Genomic DNA, 17,442 nt, shown 5'->3' with positions numbered 1-17,442 from the left:
GAGAGCTCTCTGTCCAAAGCAGTGCTCCCTGTAAGTTGAGCACTTGGGCAGCCACTGATTCAGGTGCCACCTCACCTATCTGATTAGCAAAGCGCCCACAGCACCCACAGCCGGCAGCATGTGTTTATATTGGTGATGCATATATGCACATGCCTTGGTGCACATAACAAAACTTATTCTACCCATGGCTGGAAAAAAATAAGAGGGAATCCTGGCCTAAAGCCTTGGAATTAGCCCCAGTTTCAGCTATCAGGGCATCCACTCTTTTTGAAACCCCTAGTGTAAAACTCCGTTTTACCATTAATTCCAGTGAGGTGGGCAGGGGGCACAGCAGGATTTCATTTCCTGCATGGACAAAGGAAGCTGCAATTTGCATAAGTGGGTCTTAGACCAGTTTCAAGAGGCTTCAAGGTGTTTATCTGGTGCTCACAGTCATGATGTTAGGTTGTGACACATTGTTACCCTTACTGGTCTCATTAATAAAATAGCAGAGAACCCCTTTGGGGGAGAGGAGGGGGCTTGCCAGTGAGTGAGTAAAAGGCAAGACACCCAAAGGGTTAATAAATCAGTCTGTTGTACCCGTCTTCTGCCCCACTGCCAAAAACCCACTTACCCATCTGTTGCTCTTCCTCAATGCATTGGAGAGGAGCTGTGTAATCTCCCAGCTACAGATTTGGGGAACTTTGACATCCCTTAATGAGGTAAACACATTACTGTCATGTACAAACAAACAGCAACAAATTAGCAGCAGACACGTGAGCAAGACACAGCAGAACAGCAAGCTGCGCTCTTTACAGTCGATTAATGCTGACTGCACGGGTGCCTCAGGCTTCGCTCAGGTCTCTTTCATGACCAGGGTGCTCCAGTGCCACAGCCTAAGGTAACAGTGTTCATCTACATGGTGCCAGTTGGGCTGGTAGAGATTATTACTGTCCTACTGAACATCCTTGTCTGAAGAAGGCATGGGTTATGAGCACCCATAAGGGAAAGTCCTCATTATTGTTGTGGCACCGGGAGAACTATTTCCATTGATCTCAAGCCCCAGGATGTCAGAGCTTTTGGCATATCTAGAAGCAGTGTTCCTGGTAAACTAAGCTAGTGGTCAGGCACCCAGGAGAGGGTCTAATGCCACCCAGATGATGAGCACAGCCTCCCACAGCTGCCAGCATGTGTTTCTAGTGGGGTGTTCATAAAATTTATTCTGCACTGGAATGGAAAAAATAGAAGGAACGTTGCCTGGGAAGAGTATTTGCATTACTGCACATCAGGAAGGGGTTTTTTTTCCTACACACAAATTTTTAGACAAAACTAAAAATGTCTCTTTTATTCAAGTTTTGGGAAGCTTTGATGTAAAAGAACCATTTTTCATTAAAAAAAGTTAGTTTCAATGACAATTTAACAGCTCTAATAGGAATTGATTTTCATTCCCCATTTTGCCATGAGGAGGCCTATTTTATCATTTTTAAACAGAGAACAAGCATGATTAATTAGCATTAATTGTGGCAAAAGTGATGAGTCTCTGAAAACAGCCCCTTATGGTGAAGTAACACTTGCACCATAATCTCAACCTCATGCATACAATATAGTGAAGCCAATATATTGAAAGAGAATAACTAACAGTCAGCTAGAATTTGGAAACAACAAATCATGTCAAATGGACCCAATACTTTTCTTTGATAGGATAGCAAGATTTGCTGATATGGGGAAAGTGGTAGAAGTGATATATCTAGACTTTAGCACAGTATTTGTTACAGTCTGACATGACCTCCTTATAAATAAAACAAGGAAATGCAACCTAGATGAGGCTATTCAGAGGTGGGTGCAAAACTGGTTGGATAACCATTCCCGGAGAGTAATCATCAATGGTTCACAGTCATGCCTGAAGGGCATAACAATGGGGTGAGCAGGATCAGTTTGGGGATTGACTGGTTCTGTTTGAAATCTTCATCAACAATTTAGATAGTGGCACAGGGAACACGCTTACAAAGTTTGCAGTTCCCTCAGCCCTGCATCCTGTGCCCTCCCCCTCATCCTGCTGCCTGGTTCCTGGGTCACCTCAGCCTGGGGGAGCCAGAAAACTGACCAGCGTTACTGTGCCTGGCTCGCCAGAGCCGGGAGCCAGGTGCAGCAGTGTCACTCAGCCTCTGGAGGCTAATTAATTCGATTCAAAGACATGACGCTTCCTCACCAGCCTTCATCTGAACTTTTAAATTAGAACTTGACACCATACCCAGCCAGTTTCAATGATGTTACATCAATACTAGTGCTCCCTAAATCAAGCTAATGGTGTTTACAGTGAAGACAATTACTTGGTATAATCGCGCTAACTGTTTTAACCTTGAATTTATCTGGCAGTGTAGATGTAGCCTGCTACAGCCCCTAGATCACACTTCTCCCATGCAGTGAGAAGAGAACCCAGGAGTTCTGTCCTCCAGTCCCCTGCTGTAGTCACTAGTTCACCCAGCTTTTGCGAGAAAGACTACCCAGCACCATGGGAGGAGGAGAGGGATGAATCAAAAATGATCACAGCAGGGGGCATTTAGTTTCAGCCATAGCACAGCATATCTGTACTGAGAGCCCAGGCAGTGGGTCGACAGTCAAATGAAGTGTTGGGGGTTTTATTCTTCTCCTTGCTTTGCAGCTCTGGGAGCCAGAGGGCAGGAATTTAAATCAGCCTTCGCTCAAAATAATAATGAAAAAAGATAAATAAATAAAAGCGCGATTCGGCCAAAAAGGAGCTCACATTATCAGCCAATAAACCAATAATCCATTAGTGACCAAGGCTGCTGAATAATATAGTACTTTCACAAGGCCATAATTTATACCGCAGACTAGAGAATAGACACGATTATTAGAGTGAGGGCTACTGGATGACACATGATGCATGACCGCGCGGCATTGATCTTCACACAACAGGAAGGTGTCTAGACGGGGAGATGTATGGCCGCGCGATTCAGAGCAGGGCATATTTCATGCGGGGCCTAATGGAGTAGTGGAGCCCATGATGGATGGCTTGCCTAGCTTCAGTAGCAGTGCAGTTGTAGCTGTGCTAATGCCTGACCTCTCCCAGCTCCTCATGTCCTTCATTCAGGCAGGGTGACCTCATTTACAGAGATGGAAAAGGAGAGGCTGAGAAGGCGTGTGTGGAGATGCGGGGGTGGGAGGGGTGAGGAGCGCAGATAAGAAAAATAAAACAGAAGGGGAGGGTGTGACTTGAAGGGATTGTGGTCGGCTGTGAACCCTTTCCTACCCTCTACCCCTCAGGCTGGGTTCCGGTTTGCTATGCTAAGGGCAAACCCATGTTTGCTAGTCCCAGTTATCACCTCCTTTACATGGGGCAGAGCTTCCGATCCATAGGAGGAGGTGGGGAGGCCATCTCTGGCCCTGCAGCGGATGCCCCAGCTGCCCTATAGATGGAATGAGGGAGGATTACCTTGGGCAGGGAATGGCAGTGGCAGCAGGAGGTGGTAGTGGTAGGGGGGTCACCTCTCCTGACACCCCTCACGCACTCACCATGCGGACCCCCGCTGCTGCCATGCCGCAACCCAGGTAATCCCCGGGGGGGGGTAATTGCCTGGGGAGGCTGGGTGGGTGCAGCACGGGGAAGGGGTAGAGCCTACAGTGTAGGAGGGTTGCAGCTGCACTGATCTGGTGTTACTCCCGATTTACACTGGTGTAACTGCCAGCAGAATGGGAAATCCCAGCTGTGCTACGGAAGAACAGGGCTGGCTCTCAGGTCTTCCTTGCCTATCTGGTGGGAAAACACATTTGCAGACGACCCCAGGGGAAAGCAAAAGAAACAGGGAAGCAACTCAGAGGGGCCAAGCTCACAGCTAACTGGGCAAGGCATCCTGTGAAACTGTCTGAGAGCTTTGTATCCATCAAAGGGCTGTGTATGGCCTCCCAAATGTCTTCAGGATTTTATGTTGACCCATCCTTCCTTACATGCTGCTTAATGCACCTTAATGATCATGGCAAGAGGAAGTAATGGCTTCCCAACAGCAGCTAGTCAAAATCAGATGGTCTTTTTGTGTCCATGCTTATTTTTAGCATCCTCCTGTTGCAGGCAGATGCTGTTCTCACCCTTGATGGAGTCTTGGTGATAGAAGAAGGGGGTGATGGAGTGCCCTGATATGACCATGCCAAAGACTTCTGAAGTAAGATTAACAAAGCTGGTTGGAAAATTTTCATGGTAACTTTTCTTCGACGATCGAAATCAAAACCAATTTGATCTGTTGAAATGAAAACTTTCACAGTATTTTTTTTTTCCTGATCAGACAATCAAAAGCTTTCATTGAAATCAACATTTTTCCATGGAAAAATTGATTTCAATGACAGAAAAATTTTGTCTTTTGTTTTGGGTGGGGGAGGAGTCTATTTTAAGCCCTATATAGCAGCAAAATGCACAGCGTACCTGGTCAAAAATGCCTGTTCATAACCTGCTCTTATGGGTGGGAAATTGGGAGAAAATCACTTGTCCAGAGTGATGTGGGGAGGTGGTGACAGAGCCAGGCATGGAACTCAGACCTTTTTGGGTACTTCTTAGCCCTTTCTGTCTGTAGTGCTTTAACTAGGTTGCTCAGGAAAACTGGGAAAATACTTCTTTCTGTATATGCTATGGTTCTAACAACCAGCTTTTCAGAGACCCTTTTTCTGTGTCTGTTTTCTGCCTGGCCCTCCAGAAACTGGAGTTGTCAGCACATCTCAGAGGTCAGGCTTATTGCAAAACCTTAGCCAACCTCAAATGCCCGATCCAGTGGGTGAGCTGTGCACTAAGCCTACAGTGCCTCTCCCTCAGCTCTTGCAACTGGCTGGAGCACAGAGCGCATATTTACCTTGGTGTTCCTTTTGCCATCTGGGCTTATTCACAAAAGTAGCAAATTAAAAATAGGTGGGTGCAGAGAAAGGGGGAATGACATAAAGAGCCAAAGAAAATTCTCTGTGTATGGATAGAAGCTGGAATTGCCATATGGACTGGCAGAAAGACATGTTTTACATTTCCACTACTACGTGACTGACATCAGTTGCCATTAAGTTCTCTTTGAATGAAATGGTAGTCGACATTTAGGTAATGTTACAGGGCAATAAATGTTTTAAACAGCCTTGGGGAGATGCTCTTGAAACATGGTCCAGACCAGGATTCTAAAAATACTTCTTGATGTACAATAACGTCTTTCAGACTTCTGGCTCTCAAACAGATAACAAAGCCCCTCCCACCACCACCACCCGTTTTACACTTGGAATCATTTAAGAGTTCCCAGCTATATGTTTTTCCTTTTTAGCTGCACTTGGAAGAGCCATGAGGGAATGTAGTTAAAATTCAAAAAGGTTCCCCTTTATCATTACCATGAATCAACACAATAAATGAGTCCCTTCAGAGCACGGTAATAAGAATTTGATAAATCATCAGCCAAAAATTAACTAGATGTCAAAACAATCTTTGGGAAGTGTGATGGATTAGGGGTGATAGCAGCAATTAATCTCCCAGCATGAGTTCACAGGAGAGACTGAAGGCTGGGAGATGGATAGAGGGGAGACCAAGGCCTCACAAGGTCAGGACACGGCAGAAAGGAAAAGAGAGAGACTGAAAGAGAGAGATAGAGAGAGAAAGGAAAAAAATTCACTGAGTCGGCAATACCTAGGCATCCAGCTGCCAAGCTAGAGGTCAGCTGCATGCCTTTGAAAACCCTTCTGTCTCCAGCTGCTCTCTGTGATGAGGCAAGCACTTTTCTGCTTTTACTAATAAGTGCCACAAGCTAGCTCTTGGTGTACAACACATGGCTGGAATGAACTGGGAGCCAAAGAGGTTTTCATGTATGGGGCTGTAAACAAAGCCAGGGAAGACGGCGGGGTGGGTGGTGGTGGTAGAAAGAGTGTGGGAATCAGAGAACACTAGAGTTTGAAGGGACCTCGAGCGGTCATCGAGTCCAGTCCACTGCCCTCACAGGAGGACTAAGCACCATCTAGACCACCCCTGATAGATGTCCATCTAACTTGATCTTAAATATCTCCAGTGACAGAGATTCCACAACCTCTCTAGGCAGGATACTGGAGGAAGAGGAATCCTTCTCACAGAGGTAAATTCAGCCAGAGAAGGCCTATCAACTGGTCTGTGCATATTGACTGATTCCTGTAGAATGCAAGAAGAGAGACTGAGGGAGAGTAAGTGGCTTTGCAGTCATAAATCACTGCTGAGCTGGAAAACCCCTCCTGTCTTTCCTTTGCGTGAGGGTTTTCAGTCATGTAGCAAGTGGTGAGCAAAGGAGGAGCATTTGTCTGTGCTCCTGGCATGGGTTACATCATCTCTTGTGCCACTGCTGCAGGGCCCTGCAACACAAGGCACACTCCAACATGCCACTGAGACCCTTGTGGGCAGGACTGTGGCACAAGGTTCACACACAAAGCTAGTGAAGGAAGGCGGGATGGGGGGACAGCAGAAGCTGGAAGGCAGGAACTTTGTTTTTTTCCCCGAGTGTAGGGGCTTATACTCTACGATGATAGGTAGGCAGGCAACATGGCTGTGGGGGTGGAGTTGAAAAACGGAACCAATTACTGCTTTACCCTACAACCTACGTAATATGTACATTAGGTCAGGTCTTCCCATTCTCATCCATGGAGCTACAATGATTTTAACCAGCTAAATGATCTGACCCTCTATTACTATTTATTACACCAAGTAATACTGAATCCCAGTTCCATTAGCTATTTTAATTCAGGGCTACACACTTCCAGGAGCCTGGGGAATGGATGTAAACCAAATAACTTACCTGTAAGGCAAAGTAAAGGCTGGCAGAGCATTGGACAACATTGCTTGTGTAGCTAGCTCTGAGTATCAGGGAACAGATACACAGTTTAACTCCAGCAAGTTTGTCTTTTAGAATCATAGAACTGGAAGGGACCATGAAAGGGCATTGAGTCCAGACCCCTACACTCATGGCAGGATATTGCACCATCTACATCATCCCCGACAGATGTTTGTCTAACCTATTTATAGGTACTTGAAAGCTACTATGATGAAATACATTTATGGCCCCTACAAAGGTCAAACTCATAACCCCTGGTTTACAAGACCAATATTCCAACCACTGCACTATTAGGGATATGACACAGACATAAGTAAGTGACCCATAACTGGGCACCCATGAAAGTCTCCCAGGCTATGTCTACACTAGAAGCATCAGTTACTTTCAAAAGAGATGTTCCAGCAAAACTTCTGTTGACAGATCACATTTACACATAAAAATGGATAGATCTTTTGACCTGCTTTATTGACTAAAAGCCATCCTGGAGAACCTACACAGCTTTTTTTGTTGACAGTTTCTGTCAACAAAACACATTTTGTCTGTAGATGCTCTGCAAGTTTTTTTGACTATGCTCTCTAGTGCAGATGTAGCCACAGAGTGGTTCACTTTATTTTCATCTTATTAGAGATGCTCTTTATGAACAATGAAGGAGTAGGGTCAAGCTACAACCATGGGAACATGATCATCATCAAATTAATTGTACTGTGTCACACACAAAGGACTCATTCAGATATGTGGCCCCAGAATGGTGAAGCATCTATACTTACTGCAACATAGATACGGCAGAGATTAATCTTTCAGGGTTTGACTTAGCATGTCTAGTAGAGACACACTAAATCAAATACCAAGAGCACCCCTGTCAATTCAGTCACAAGGAATAAGGAATGTCAACAGGAGAGTTTGTCGTAGCTGGAGTTGCATATCTTAGGTCAGCTTTCTCCCCTAGTGTAGACCAGCCCTCAGATTCCAAAGGCAAACTTTGATTGCCCATACTGTAGTGTGGACTGCCGGGAAAATGGAAAAAAAACTACACCAAGTGACTAAGTCAATCAGTGGAAACTGGCAAGGTCCCCAAACCAAAACTGAAAAGCAAACACAGTAAACGAAAACCTAAAGTGATCAACAAAGCAACAGGGTAAAAGCTTAATGGGAAAAAATTGTTCCCCATATAATTTATTTACAGCCATTTCAACAAGCCAGTCAACCAGCCCTAGCTCTTCATTGTGTAAGATGAGACCCTCTTCTCTGCTTTCTTCTTGTAGGCAATGTTGCCAGAAGGTACATAGACTTTTTCCTACCAGGTACTGAAAAGGCTAGACTCTCTGACATGCATATGCTTTTGCTGTGGTTAACCTAACCCACAACTTGAGAGCTCATAAAACATCTGCTTACATTTGCAGAGCAGTATTAACATTGTCAGACCATGGCAATCTGCTTAATTTTAATGGACATGTGTATAATACACAAGCCAAAATACACATTGAATGGGCCATGTTGGAAAATAAACAACAATTAACTAATGAAATTTAAAGTCTCTCATGCTCTCTCTGTCTCACTGTCAAAATTCAATAATTCCCTGTCCCACCAGCCCCCTGCATGTCTGCAGCTCACGGTTATAGCCTCATGCTGTGGAAATTTTGCTTCAGAAAAAATACACCTTTTAAATGCATCAAGTGAAATGTTAAAGGGGTATAAAATAAAACCTAATTCCCTGCCTGCATGCATGATATCAGTGATACTGATATAATGCTCATGTACTAGAACTGCTCAAATAATATCAATTATTTTATAGGGCAGTTTTTAAGGCGGGGGCAGGGAATTTTTTTGATGGCAACATCCATCAAAATGCCAGTGGCATTCCTGTGCATCAAAGCCCACAACATGTGAGCCTAGACAAGGAGGCAAGAAAGCACATTGAAAGTCTTGATTCTCATTTACATCACTCCAGCAGCAAAAAGCATCCTTAAAATGGCTTAAAGCACCTCTACGCTGCCAGAATGATGTGTGCGCGTGGGGTTGGGGGAGGTGAGGCTTCTGTTTCTGAGACTCAGGCCCACATCAGGCAAAGGCTTTATGCTCATGAGTAGTGCCACTGAAGTCACACTGTGCAAACTTATTCACTTGCTTGTATCTTTGCAAGACCCCATGTGAAAGGATGATCTGGCTCAAATGCAAGCATTTAAACTAAGCAATGCCCTTCTATGATACTTATATGGCCTCCACTTTCATAGCACAGGTAAAACCTTTCTAGTCTGGCACTGTCTGCTCTGGCAGCATCTGTGGTCTAGCATGATTTTAGTCAGCCGGATGTCCATTTATCTTGGGTGCGGCCAAAATTTCCATGGTCCCATAAAGATTGTTTCCAGACAGCAGTCCTGGCTGTCAGTGTTCTGTGCTGCTATTTAGCTCTAATTCACCCCTACATGTCTTTCTTCTAATAGCCTGTAAGTAATGGAAGTGTTCGTAATTCTGCTAGACAAAATTGATCTTCCATGGTTCTGCAAATTCTCTCATTTGGCACCAGTCAGTCCTGGAGGTTATGGAGAGGTTCCACCTGTATTGGAGTGTCTCACAATCTCTTATGTCTTCATCGACAAGCCTGTGAGTTGACAGGTGCTACCTCTCCCATTTATGGAAAGATGGAAAACATTCATTGATGGTAAACAGAGGCACAAACAGAAAGACTACATCCTCAAAAGGGAATTTAGGCACCTAACTCCATCTGGTTTCTAGTGGCTTGCCCTACATCACCAAAGAGGTTTGTGGCAAAGTAGAGAACTGGTCCTGGGGATTTTCCAAGACCCAGAGCTGTGCCTAACACTGGGCCATCCTTCTTTCCACAAATTCCTACTGTTCTTTCACCCCTTCCTGAAAAGTTATATGTATCAGCATCTCAGAACATTAAAGGTCACTCCTGTTCTTTTTCATTGAAAAAGTTGCCTGGTATCTAGAAAGCTTTTTTCCCCATCTCTTTTAAAGTGTGTCACATTCCCCTCCCTTAAATTCATCCTCTCCAGCTCTTTAGATATATTTGTAAAAGTTAAACCCAACTGGCCTATTTCCACTACTACACCTTTCCTTAATATATTTTTGTAACGGATAAAGCATGAAAAAACAAATGCATGGAGGTGAGCAGAAGTGCCCTCTAATTGAGTGGAAAAATTTCTCTAAGGGGTTTTTCCAATGAGGCACAGATTCTTCTGATGTACATTTTTAGAGTCAAAATAGATATAATGAAGTCCAGAACATTTCAGGTTCCCCCCTTAATATATCCATCATGTCCAGGTCCATTATTGACATGTTGACTTTCTTGTTTCTGATTTAAACTGTCAGACTCAGTAAAACAGCCCTGACAGCTTTAGTGTTTGTGGCAGAACACTGACATGATGTTACTTACAGCTAATTAAAGCTGAGAGCATAATAAACAATCTTGGGAGCCTAGCAACCTAATTTCCTCTGGTGTTGAGTTTGTGGGATCTTGACCTCAGCGCTTTGAAGCTCCAGTGAGCTCTAAGACTAACATATCAGTTCCAAGGAGTCTGCAGTTTTTTTAAAGTGTGTGGCCTAACATCTTGATTGGAAAGACCCAGGGAACATGAGTCTAGGGTATGTTGTTATTGCTGGTGGGGTTTGGCAGCTGGGAGGCAGGAATTAAAAAGGAATTGGTGAAATTAGGAAAGTGAGTTTCTAGCATTATTTTGATGAGGAAGAAGAATTCAGCGGGAGCCAAGGGGTTACTGCTAATGAGTAATGAGATGAAAATGAGCAAAGGAAAATTTAACGTTATTATCAAGAAATATTTCCTACTGGTGAGCTCTGTTGGATGACAGAACTGCCTCTCAAGGGAAGTGGTGGAAACCCCATTGGCTGAGTCATTTTAAAACAGGCTGGAGTAGGGATTGCATTAGGTAGAAGCAGAGCATTAGGTAATCACTTGTTTGGCACCCCAAGCAGTTCAAGGGCCCCCCAGTGCTCTTCATCTTATGCGTTATGGACTTTTAGTGGTGTATCTCTATGCACTGTGTTCAGCAGGGCCAACAGCCACTGCAAACTCCTGGGCAAGTGAAGAGAAGGGCCTGGCTCCATACCCCTAAAAGGGGCAGAGCCAAGGGCAGAAGGGGTGGTACCTAGGGTATTCAGCCCTCAGAATTGCCCAGAGCAAAGTTCTGGGCTTTCCCCCAACTCCCTTGCAGCTGCACGATGCAGTGCAGCAGCACTGCCAAGGCATTTCAAAAAGGCCAAAATATCAGAGGTGGCTGCCAGAGCTTTGGGTCACTTTGAAGTGCCAGGCCCAGGAGTAACTGCCCCCTTTGCCTGCCTCCACCCTCATTGGCAGGCTTGGTTGTGCTGGTATTTTATTTTGTGAACATAAGGCACTTAGTATATTTAGAGAATGGATTAGGGGGTCAGAGGGCCCTCCAAAATAGTGCAGCTTATGGCCCATAGTGGGCTCCTAACACCTTGGAAAATACAGTGCAGGGAATAAATCTGCACTGGGGATGAGAGTGAAAAAATGACATAGAAATAGGTCTTTTACAGTTGATCTTCAGAAGTTTTTTTTTTTCAGTAGAGCTCATGAGTCCACTCTTGAATAGCATATTACCATTTCCTCAGATGAGCGTGTCTTGGATTTTATAAGACACGAGAAGCTGACAAAAGATGTCTTAGATTCTCACACAATCAACTCAGCCAGAGAACTCATTGGTTTTTTTTTTTTGGTCAGTGCTGAACCAAAGATCACCACCTGGTTTGGTAGAATAAATTGAGATCTGAGATGAAGTAAATGTAAAATAAATGCAAAGCAAATGCTGCTTTTTATTTTTTTGCCAATTTCTCAAGTATGGGGTGTGTGCGTGTGGGTGCGGGTGTGGGTGTGTGCGTGCTTGCGTGCACGTGCATGCTGATCTTCCCCATTCCCTGACATGGCATGTTCTCATTCACACCTATGTTCTCCAAGCCCATGGTTTAATTTAAGGGTGATTTTAAATTGATTTAGCTAAACCAGCACAAAATGCTTTGCGGGCAATAGGCTCATTTAACGGTATGTTACACTGATTGAGAACGGGCTTGCTCTGAATGGAAATGACTGACACTGGAGCTGAAAAACGTTTGTCCCAAACTGTGTGGACAAGGTAATGATACTTGTTTAAAAACCATTTGTAGTTAAACCAATGTGATCTGAGTGAGAGATATTTCCAGGCCTTCAAATATTTTCATAACAAACAGACCTGAGCCAAAGTGGAAAATTCTCACAGTCACATTGATGCACAGATGGAGTAACTCCACTGAACCTATTAACCGTACCCCTCAGAGATGGTTGAGTAGCTCTGCTCTTACACTGGTATAACACAGCACATTTTGGCCCTCCCATGGCATCCAGACAGCCCTGAATTCTGTAACCAGCCCCGGTGCTAATTTTGCAGCTGAGCGCCAGCTCCATTTCCTACCCCACCTTCCTCATCCCACGACGTGGGTTAATGTGCCAAGTGCTTTCAGATGTCTGGATTGGCAGGTCAGCAGGAGTTTAGGAAAACTCAATTTCCTGATGTGACATTTTTGGATTGTGATTGTTCCAGGTGTAAGCTTGCTTTACTTGGAGGAACCAACAGTGTGGGTTGCAAGAAAAGCAAATAACCGTACACCCACCACCAAGTAATATTTGCTAGTGACGAACCTACAGACAGCACTGCAGCTGGGCGTCTGGGCAGAGCCCTGCGTGGGAACAGACTGGCTCATAATTAAGGACCAAGCAAAATGAAAAGCTGGGGAGATTAATATTTTCCTAGGAAGAGCACCTCACTGGGCCTCTTGTAAAGTCTGATGACATCACACCCAGAGTGGTAACACACTTGCTTATTACTTCATTGCTGGAGGATTTTAATAACACGGTGTTAGGTGTCCTGCTGCCTTCTGAAGGGTGCAGGCATGAGTGGGGGACAGGAGTTTAATTATGTGAGAAACTTGGCTTTAAACAGCCACTCTCTGCTGATGAGAACGATGCTGGGAAGTCTTTTGAAAAGGCCCCAGTGAGGCCTGAAAAGGAAAGGTGCCATGGAAAGCATTCTTCTCTCCTACTGGAGAACAGATGTGGTTCAAAATGCACTCCCAGCATGGCTAGGCCCATGAATCTGAGCTGTGACCAGTGGCAAGGCTAAGGGTACATCTACACTTACTGGAAGATCGACTTGGTCAGGGTCGATCTTCTAGGGTTCAATTTCGTGTGCCTAGTGGAGATGTGCAAAATAAAACAACCAGGGAGCGACAGTTGAATCCTGTATCCCTCACTATCACAAGGAATAAGGAAAGTCGACTAGAGTTTTTCCCGTCAACCTCCATCCCTACTCAATAGTTGGAGCTGGAACTGCATATCTAGGATTGACTTTTGGGTGTAGTGTAGACCTGTCCTCAGCTGTGGTTACAACTGCCCATAATATTCCATTCCTTTAAAACTGTGGTGTCCAACATGCTAGCCACATGTGGCTATTTGGCTGGTTGCGTGTAACTAGTTGGCTTGAACCATAAACATATTTTCAGAATAATCTGACTTGTTCGCTATTGCAGTAGCCAAGTGACAACCACTTTGGACCTGGCTGAACACTATGGCTTTAAAGTGCACCGAGGATTCCATTCTCCAGCTCAGCCATTTATGTTCCTCCATGTTTCCCTAATGCTGCAAATAGTTTTACCTCATAGGCTTTGGCTGCCTGTGAGAGGTGACACAGCCCTTTTTCCAAGGGGAGGGTGGGAGGGAGGGAATGGAAGGGTGAAGAGAGGAAGAGGAAGAGGAAGGATTAAGGCCCTGGATTAAGGCCTCTTGAAATAAATCAACATTTCCACTCTTTTGTCTGGGCTGAGTTTGGTTTTGATTCCTGATTGTTCAGACTCTTTATTTGTCACTTTCAGACTCTCATTTGTTTCTAGCTGGGTTGTGCATGTGCTTCAGTGATCCAGTGGGAAAGGTGGTGCAGACTGACCCCCAGTCATTAATCAAACTGCCTTAGCCAGGGTCTTTTCACAGCCAGAGCCTGATTATGGGCTCTTGGGAGCTGTGCAATAAAATGACAAGGGGGAGTGAGTCTATTTCCTACCCCGAACTGCTGACATTAATTCACAGTCTGTGGGACAGAAGAGAGTGTGTGTGGATGGGGTATGTGTGTAAACATGCAGGAGTTCAGGACTGTGTCTATCTCAGTTAACAAGTGCATTTGTGTGTGTTTACAAATGCATGAGGGTGTGCACAGGACAGCTAATCATGTACCTGCAGACCAAAGTGCAATTGTTTTGGGGGAAAAAAAATACAATAATAAAGCACTAAAGACAGACTTGGGTCAAATGCAGGCTTCTACCCCCTTCAGCACAGTACATTCCAGATCCAGAGGTCTTCAGCTGATCCCTGCCATGATTCTCAGAGCTGCTCAGCACTCCAAGGTTCCAGCTAAATCAATACAGATTGAACCTCTCTCGTCCGGCACCCTTGCAACCTGACCGCGGCTGGATGAGAGAATTTGCTGTGCCAAAGGAGGACAACATTGTTTATCACAGTATCTACAACTTCACTGCTATGGCCTCGTAGAAGATAATTGGGGTAAATTACAGCTAAATAAGAGCACAGTACACTGAGAGCCAGGACTGGTGGCTGGAAACAAACATTATGGGACGATGGGAAACTTGGCCACACCCAGGATAAGAGGTTGTCCAGCTAACTAAAATCATGCTGGGTTATGGATGTTGCCAGATGAGAGTGTTCCAGATTAGAAAGGTTCCTCTTGCAGTATCTAGAAGCAGGTATCAAAACAAAAAGCAGTCAAGTAGCACTTTAAAGACTAGCAAAATGGTTTATTAGGTGAGCTTTCGTGGGACAGACCCACTTCTTCAGACCATAGCCATGTCTGGCTATGGTCTGAAGAAGTGGGTCTGTCCCACGAAAGCTCACCTAATAAACCATTTTGCTAGTCTTTAAAGTGCTACTTGACTGCTTTTTGTTTTGACAGTGTATAGACTAACACGGCTTCCTCTCTGTTACTAGAAGCAGGTAGTAATTTTAAAAATTGGGCCAGTATCTAGAAGCAGTATCTAGAAGCAGGTAGTAATTTTAAAAATTGGGCTTAGCTCTGCTCACTGCCCAGACACTGGGGTATTTGAATTCTAGATCCAGCTCTGAAGTGAGCAGCCCTGATGCTCCTGTTCTGGAGCATGGGTCTGTAATGGGAGTTTGCACTTCAAAGGGCTCTCTGGCTGTGGAATGCCTGATGCCAAATACTTGTCATGCTTCCAAGAACCATATAACATAAAACTCCCAAGGTCAACATTGTAGATATTTATAAGCAGGGTCCTGGAGGCCTGATGTCTCGGCTGGGTGGAAATAACTGTGTGATCCCATCCTAACATTCCCACCTCAGAAGTTGGATGGTGCACACAACTGGTAACAATTTTCTACCACTGGAAAATTTTGTTGTTCTTTTCTCTTCCTCCATTAATGGGTCTTTCATGCTGCCTCTGGCCATCTCACTCATGGGTTTATATCATATGGGAGCTATCAGCACAGAGGGTCAACATGGGGAGATCGAATTCTTCTGCATTGCCTAATGATTCCAAAGGGACCTTTGATGCTGCCTTGAATGTTTAACCGTAGAAGGAGAAGTGGGAGTCACAGGCTACATCTGCAAAGCTGCCTCTTTGTCCTTTAAAACCTTCTTTAAAGCTCTCCCACCACCATGATGCCCTCTAACAAATAAATGAATGAGGATATGAATTCCTGTGATGGTGTTTTTTTTTTACTATCATCCCATTATGTCTCACTGTGCTTCCCACATCTCTGTGTCTGCATCCACCAGCTGTCTAGAAACTTACATGTATTTTTTGTTATACATTTACATAGTGCCTCATACAAAAGACCTCTGGCCTCTGTGTAATGCTGCTATTACTATTTATGCTAATACGGGTTGTATCTCCCTGCATGTGGGTATTTCCAGGCTGTTTTCTCCCCACTAGTTCTTTGGGAGGACTGCTGAGAAACCTGGGGGGGCAGGACAGGGAGAGGAGGAGGTGGCTGGGGGTGAGCTGCAAAATATTTTGATGGTGGTCAATCAGCATTCTCTGTCAGAAACATATTGCACAAGAGAACCTCCAAGCAGAACTCCTAGTTCCTTGGAAAGAAAAGTCTGCTGGGAAAATCAGTTTATGGGGCCCAGTTCTGCCCTGCCTTGATTGTTATGGCACTATTTGCACCCATGCAAAGTAAGCTCAGAACATTAGCCAACCAGAGTATGCTGCAGAGTCATGGCAAGATTTTATACCCCTGTAGATTGTGTCAGAGCTTGCCTCCCAGCCCAAGTGGGCAGACTTGTGGTAGCAAGCTAGTAGTCTAAAGACAGCAGGATGGACCTTACGGCTTGGGCCTCAAGCTCACTCAACCCCCTAAGTGTGAGACCTCAAGCCACAATGCCCCTACAGCTATTTCTGGCGAGTTTCCACAATTCTGCCCACCCAGGCTGGGATGATTGCTCCCCACTGCAGTGCAGATGTACACTTCCAATCTCTTTTGTGCAAATGCAAACGAACAAATGGTGCAGAATCAAGCCCAGATACGTTACTGAAAAGCACCACTGATCACTAATAGTATTTCCTAATGTACACTCTGCTGCTCATGCTGTGGGAGCTTCTGGTTTATACAGAATCAAGGGCACAAACAGGAGGTGGGCCAGGGCCAGGCTCCCTTCCATGCACTCGCTGAGGTGCCATCCCTCCTTCAAGAGCAGGCCCAGAGTGGAAGAGCTGGAGAAGGCAGGAAGGAGAGATGACATACCAGGGTTATGGGAAATGGGAAGCCAGGCCATATGGGAGCCCCAGGAAGAACTGCTACCCCCATTCCTACCAGAGAAACTGTGAATTCTGCCCACCTCCCAATATACTCCTATACAGTTATTGAACACAGACAATTGCTTCATTTCTCAGCAAACCAACAAGAAATCACCTGGTGGGCTGATAACAGGCACTGTGGAAGTCTCCCCTCCCTGTGATAGTCCTGCTCTTCCCTTTTCCATCACAGTGAAATAAAACAAGGAAAGGAACAAAGTCAGTGCAAAGCCGCAGGACAGATCCTCAGGTGTATAAATTGGCTTAGCCACATTGGCACCCATGGAGTACCTCTGATTCACAACTTCTAAGGATATGGGTCTTTGCTTAGGGCTAAATCCTGTACTCGTTTTCATCTGTGAAACCCTGTCTAGGGATGAGTGTGCCTAATAATCAGCAGTGTTCTTTGCAAGCTGAGTGCTTGGGTAGCCACGTCGAAGAGATTCAGGTGCCACAAAGCTGAATAGCAGTGTGACCACAGCCAGCAGCCTGTGTTTTGAGTGGTGGTGCACATCCCTATATAACCTGGGTGCGTGCAACAAAATTCATTCCACCCATGGATAGAAAACAACCGAGGGAAACCTGGCCCTAAGTTTGGTAAAGAAATAGACTGATCACTAGCAGCACCTGCACCTCCTAACAGCTAACGGACCTGGTATAGAGAGCAGCCTGTGAATCAAGGTGTGTGAAGGGAACAGAATCGCTAGTCCTCCTGGGTGCATCTGAGCAAGAAGTGCCTGATTAGAAAAAAAAGAGAGACCCGTTTGCTGTTGCGACTATATCA

Source organism: Carettochelys insculpta, chromosome 31 (assembly GCF_033958435.1).
Source record: "Carettochelys insculpta isolate YL-2023 chromosome 31, ASM3395843v1, whole genome shotgun sequence".
Lineage (NCBI taxonomy): Eukaryota > Metazoa > Chordata > Testudines > Carettochelyidae > Carettochelys > Carettochelys insculpta.
The sequence above is the reverse complement of the archived record's forward strand: the minus strand, read 5'-3'. Positions refer to the sequence as shown.